The sequence below is a fragment of the Myzus persicae genome, unplaced genomic scaffold, assembly GCF_001856785.1.
Source record: "Myzus persicae strain clone G006 unplaced genomic scaffold, MPER_G0061.0, whole genome shotgun sequence".
Lineage (NCBI taxonomy): Eukaryota > Metazoa > Arthropoda > Insecta > Hemiptera > Aphididae > Myzus > Myzus persicae.
In genome coordinates, this window is record NW_019100662.1 from 1 (window position 1) to 7,121 (window position 7,121).

Here is a 7,121-nt window from a genome sequence, read left to right on the forward strand (position 1 = left end):
GCTAACCCGAGGGCGCCCTCCCGTGTCGGTTTCGGCGTTCTATAAGGAATAATGGAGCGAAAACGCGTTTCTTCCACGGCTTTTCCGTCCTTATCTCGCTTCATATCTTCTTTTTTTTCTAGGAATTTAGTAGGAACTGAAAGTCAAAATTGAAATTAAATAATGTAAAATATATGAAAAAAAAAAATAAAACAAACCTGATGATTAAAAAAACAATTAAAATTTGTTGAGTGATGAATTTACCAGGTATATGTAAAGTAAGAAAAGCAATAGCTTTTAATTTTGTTATTGGTCCAGGGATACTTATGTCATCGTTTACAAAATGGAGAGAGCAAACTCGTTTATGTTAACTTTTTAAATATTTATATGAAAACATTTTTAAACAAATATTAAAAATTAAAATAAATTAGTTACTTTGTACTAGAATAACTAGGAACATAATTATATAAGCTAAATATTAAATACTACACTATTATCACTGGTTATTACTTTCTTCATAATTACCAACAGCAGTTTAATAAGCTGTATCCACTTTATTTTGAATATGAGAGTTAGAGACTGTCGATTGGTTTGAAGTATTACTTAGTGTATTTGAATTTGAAATAGTAGAATACGGTGTTAAAGGTTGTTCCGGAATAAGTATTGAAAGTGGTTGACATGGCGAATCAGAATAAGAAGTTACAGTAGATTATGAATCATTTCAGTATTTATTCCTGAAGAGAATACTCCAGAAAATGTAGGCTGTCGTGAAGATAACAAGGGATTATTAAGGCGATGATAGCGTTGAACAAATATTCCATCAAATATCGTACATAAAGAGTTCTCGTTCGTTTTCCGGTAACTTACGTAATTTGTTTGCAAGTATCCTTCCTTATAAATCCCACTCATTCTCTTCGTATTTTTTATTTAAAACACTTCCTAAAGTATTAAACACCCTCTTCATTTGTCTCCCAGCCTCTTCAACTTCAGGATTTCCAGGCGGGCGATATGTTTGTCGTTGTATCAGGATATTTTCTTGTGTTGGTTGACTAGTTAAATTGTTAGGTGAATTAAATTCATTGCCGTCGTCCTTCTCATTTTCTAATGTTTCCTGGTCAATTATTTGCAAAATGTTTCCCTAAAATATTGAAAAAATGAATGTGATAAAAATATAAAATAATTATAATAATAACAAGATTATAAAAAGGGTAAAAAGAAGACAGGAGAAGATGAATAATAAGAATACGAATTTAAACAATAATTAGTAAATAACAAAACGAATGTTCAATATTAAAAATAATTTTAATCGCATTTAAAAAAATCTGTTATAAGTGCTTTAAATCGTATTTTTCTAATTTTTTAGAGAATTTAAATTTGTTCCCTAGTAATTACATTATACAATACGATACCTACAAATATTAATTATTTATTTTCATTTATATTTCAGCTACCATCAACTTCAAGTGATTGGTTAGAAATATAAAAAGGGTTTAGAGAAAAGTTTCCACATTGTATCGGAGCAATTGATGGAAAACACATAGTTGTGCAATGTCCAGTTAACACTGGTTCAGAATACTACAATTATAAAAACTCTTTTAGCATTGTTTTAATGGGATTAGTTAGTAGAGACTAGCGTTTTATATTTGCTAATATAGAGAGCCAAGGTAGAATTAGCGACGGCCGCGTGTTTAAAAATTCTTTGCTGTGGAAAAAAATTTGCTCAAACACCCTTAAAATTCCTGCTCCTTCTCCCCTTCATGGCTCAAATGTTGATTTACCATATGTTTTCTTAGGAGATGGAGCATTTGCTCTCTATACTAACTTGATGAAACCATTTCCAGGAAACCATAAGATTGGCTCTCCAAAACGCGTTTTTAATCAAATATTATCAAGCTCCCGTGATTGAAAATGTATTTGGAATAATATTAGTATATATTTGTATGTTCACAGTTCGTTTTTCCACGGTATTTTTTTTTGTTCAAGCAGGAATGTTCCAATCGGACGACTCAGAATTACCGTATCCCACAATACGGTGATTTGACACTCAGTGTCCACCTATTTACCGATCACACGAAAATATTTACCGTGTACACATTTTTTTTCCATGAAACCTCAATACATTAATATTTCAAGAAAAACACAAATTATTAAATAAATTTTTTTTATTGTTATAAATTAATATTATATTTACACAAGTTTTCTTACTTCTCTAGTAAAAGGTACATATTCTACGATACGATCATGAATTAATAAACAATAAGCAGTTACACCTGTAAAGGATTCCGATGCCTCAATTTCCAATTGAACATCCACTGCTGAGGCTGTAGCCGAATCATTCAGTTTTGAAGTATCGATAACTATAATCGGAGCGCTAGATAGAAAAGTGGAATTACTCAATATCGGGTTCCGTATATTTTTTTCATAGTACGATTCTTGAAAAGATGTGTACATATCATATGATAAGGTAAAATTATTTTTTGCAAAATCCAAATTTAAATTATCATACGGATAAGCTATCAAGTTTAGAAATACTTTAACGTTTGTTAGATTACAATGATCAAATATACTACTATCTTTTGAAAACGATTTTTTACGTCCCTTCTGCAATCCAATTATGATAAATCGTGGTTTTTCTAATTTTGAAGCAGTTTTCAAGTTCCATACAACTTTTTTAGTAGTCCCGAGTTCAGGATATTCAAAAGTTTCAAAACATCTAAAAGGTATAAACAAACTTTTTTCTTTTTCTACAAGTTTTAATAACTTTAACCTTTCTTCATCGTCAACAGTAATATGTGAAACCTTCCAGACTATTTTGTTTAAAATCACTTTACCTATAGTTGAAGCAGCTGCACCAGTTTTTTAGTTTAACGCATTTATATCGGTATGACTTCGAGTTAATATCAATTCCAATCTAGAATTAACTAATATTTTTTTAATTTTCATAATTCTAGAATCCGTTTCATACCGTGAACCTATATCTAAAATATCACTCTCAGGCATTCTGCTGTAGTTGATAACCCAAACCTTTATTTTTGCCTGTTAATTTTTTAACTTTATTCGATGTTGCTAGTACCACTTTAGTCTTACGACTAGTTGGACTGATCTGAAGTAATGGGCTTATATTGAATTTTAATCCCATCTCAAGACCCGTAAGGCCGTAACGTTTAATATGCAGAACGATTGTTAATGTCTCACCAAAATTATCAAGCAGGTTATGATCTTGATCAACTAGCTGAACGGTTATTGAGTCAATATTTGTTTCATTCAATTTTTAATAAATTAAGTTTCGTGGTGACTGGATTACTTTAGATCCTGTAATTTCACTAGGGAAAAACTCGTAAATTGAATGACTTTGAAGATGATTGCTGAATGATCCTTGGGCTATATTACACATTACTTTTATAGAATTAATTGTGTTTAAATTAGTAGCTTTTTCCGAACGAAGAATTTCATATTCTGGCTCATATTCTCGTTTTTCAAACCCCAATACAGGAGCTATACTGTTTAAAATCTCAAAGTGTATAATTCCATTACATTTTATATATGATCTGAAATCATTAGGATCCATTGAAATGTCGAATGTTAACTCTTTATCGTATTTCCTATTATAGACATCTATTTGTTCCTTAACTCTATAATTAATATCTTTAATTTCATAACATCCCTCTTCCAGTTTAATATAACACATCATGTAATTATTATTGTTATTATTATCTTTTACTTGTATAGCAAATTTATTATTATTTTTGTTGATATTCGGGAATGAATTAAATGTTTGTAAACATAACAAAGCTATTTCTGAGTCCTCATAAAGGCTTATAGACGGAAAATAATTTGTATTCAATATAGTGGTATTCCCAGTTAAACTTAAAGTGACTGACTCGTACATTTCAAAATTTAAGATTCGAATTTAATAATGAGATCCGTGACGTTTTATATGAAGAACGACTGTTAATGTCTCGTTCAAGTTATCAATCGGATTATGGTTTTGATCAACTAGCTGAATAGTTATTGAATTAATATCTGTTTTGTTTAATCTATAATATATAAGGTTGAACGGAGATTGAATAACCTTTGTTCCTGTTCTTCCACTTGGAAAAAATTCGTAAATTGAATGACTTTGAAGCTGGTTGCTGAATGATCCATGTGCTATATTACACATCACTTTTATAGAATTAATCATGTTTAAATTAATAGCTTTTTCTGATCGAAGAGCATCGTACATTGGTTCATAGGTCTGTTTTTCAAGCCCGAAAACAGATGCTATACTATTTGGGATATCCAACTTTAATTTACCATTACATTGTATATACGTTCTAAAATCTACATGATCAATACATACACTGAATGATAGCTGTGTACTATATTCGTTATTAAAGCGGAATAACTCTTTTGCAATTTTATTGTTAATATCTTCTATTTCATAACACCCTTCTTCCAGAATAAAAATAAACGTCTCAAAAATATATTTATTACTTGCTGAAGGAATTATTTCTATCTCCAGTCTGTTATTAGTTGAATTTATATTTGGAAATGAATTATATGTTTGTAAAAATAACAAAGCTATTTCCGAATCATTGTAAACGTTTAGAGACGGAATATAATTTGCAGATAATGAAGTTGTATTTCCAGTCAAACTTAATGTAGCAGATTCATAAATTGTAAAAATTCAAGACATAAATGACCAAAGTTAAATGTATTGAAATCTTAATAGTTAGGATAGTTATATACTATTTTAAACTCTTTGAAATAACGCTGTAATTCAATTGTTGGAGGTAAATCACCGAAGCTATCAAAATAAACAACTTTTCCCTGATTTTTATGAAACGCTACCCAATGACTTCCGTCTCCTGAAGATATGTCCAAGTTTAATATGCCGCATTCAATTGCATACAATTGGTATTTTAAAGCCATCGGATAACCGAATTTAAATCTACTAAGAATGTTGACGAACCATTTAAGCGACACACGAAGCGGATGAGTAAACAAACGTAACATGGAACTATATATTAAGTTACTGGAACTATGCCATCTGTACGCTAAGTTGCTAAATAATAAAATAGGTAAGTACATAATTGAAAGAATTTGGAAATATTTTGTTTCTCTGAGTGTGAAGAGCTGGAACACTTGTATTGAACTGCGTTGAAATGTGCTGTAGATTTATAAATGTTGATGATGGTCTGCTGGCTTGTTTCTTCACTGATAAAACAGGAACACTGATGTTGAAGACTGTACTGCACTGTGTTGAAATGGTTGGAGACTATAAAATTTTAAAAATATTTTACTGGCTTTTATACACAAATATTTTCCACCTACTATACATTTTAGCCAATGATATTATATGACCTCAATATTATTAGAATGTATCCTTCAGCAGTGAATGACATTAAACAACATTTATCGGTCTGGATTAAATTCAGTTCACGTTCGTTACGTCCGGGTAAACATATAGTACACGATAGCGCCGGGCTATCGGGTTAGATATTGGAGCACCGGACGCCCGGATATATTATACATTAGCCCGGCGCTATCGTGTACTATATGTTTACCCAGGCGCAACGAACGTGAACTGAATTTAATTCAGCTCGGTAACACTGTAACACTTAAAATAAGTTTCAATACTGGTTCTGAACAGGATGTGATAATGTGGTAAGGTCATTACTATGAGCATCTGCTTATAGCCAAATTTTAATATTTTTTTTTTTAGGTCATTGCTATTGACAAGAACTCTTAAAATAAATTACAATGTACATTAAGATAATGTATATCTTTTTATAATTTTAATACCGGTTCTGAGTTGAATGTGAAAAATATAGAAAGGTTTTTTTACACGTCGTTGACATAAGCACCCACATATAGTCGAGTTTAGAGTAGTGGAAATATCTGTGTATAAAAGCCAGCAGAATATCGTCAAAATGTATCAGTCTCCAGTAATTTCAAAACAGTGCAGTACAGTCTTCAACACAGCTCAAGATGTCCTACAAAACTTCAATCGCGTCTTCTGAATCAGAGGTTAGTACTTTTAAAAAAAATAACTTTTAATAACCAAAAGCAAATTGGAGGTCAGTCGTAAAACTACTCAACGCTATGGTTATAATTTGTGGTTGATGTAAAAATGAAACCATCTGCATCAAAAATCAAACAGAGTTTAAAACGTGGTGCTGAAAAGAATACAGAAAAAAACCCTAAAAAAAAGCAGACGAAAATGGTGAGATAAAACATTTTTATGATGATAGTATAAATTATTTATTTATTCTTTTTAAAAATTTTTTTTATAGGCTACATCATCATCATCATATAGAGATAACGTTGGTGATCTTTTTAGATTAGAAGATTATGGAGAGAAGTGACAAATTCACTAACTTTCCGTCAAGGTGATGGCTTATCACCACTAAAACTACTTTTGAGGGCAAGCCGACTGATTACTTGGTCTTGACTCATTATAAAAGTTCGAATATTGTGAATGTCGCACATAAGGATAGATAAATACTGGAAATACCTTTTGTATCTGTTTAACAGCACGATTCTATTTTTACTATTGTATGTTTATAGATGTCTTCGTTCGGAAGCATCATTGAAGATCTTCACGAGCGATAAATCGAAAGACCAGTCATTGAATAGTAGTCTGAATCAGACTATGCAGGCCGTATTCGATACAATGCTGCAGGATCCAGATCGCCGGACAATAAAAAGCAAAATAGCAGTTTGATTGTTATATATATATATAAAAAATAAACTTAATTTAAACAATAAACAATATATATATATATATATAAATACATTTGTATTCATATTAATAAATCCTGTAATATAAGCTCTGCCATTGTATTGAAATGGTATTTTAATATTTCATACAAAAATGATGTGTCATCGTTTTGTAAATGGGAATAATAATTGAAATCATAGTTTTGAATATACTGGTTTGTGAATTCGTTCCTCTGACAGCTGATTGGCAGACCACGTACATCATTTTTGATCAGTTCGTAAGCAGTATCAAATGTTGCCTGAAAACTCTGTAGTCATTTCTGTTTTTCTGCTATATACAGGTCAATGCAGTGTTGTAATTGTTTTAATCTACAGAAATCTATATTTGATAATTTAATATATTCATCATTTATATTCAATGTAATTGAACTTTGCTT

General features: G+C 30.6%; 1 pseudogene; it reads left to right on the top strand.

Moving 5' to 3' along the window:
* Nucleotides 1–5,952: 5,952 nt before the first annotated feature.
* LOC111039700 lies at nt 5,953–6,688 on the top strand (annotated as a pseudogene).
* The last annotated feature ends 433 nt before the right edge of the window (nt 6,689–7,121 follow it).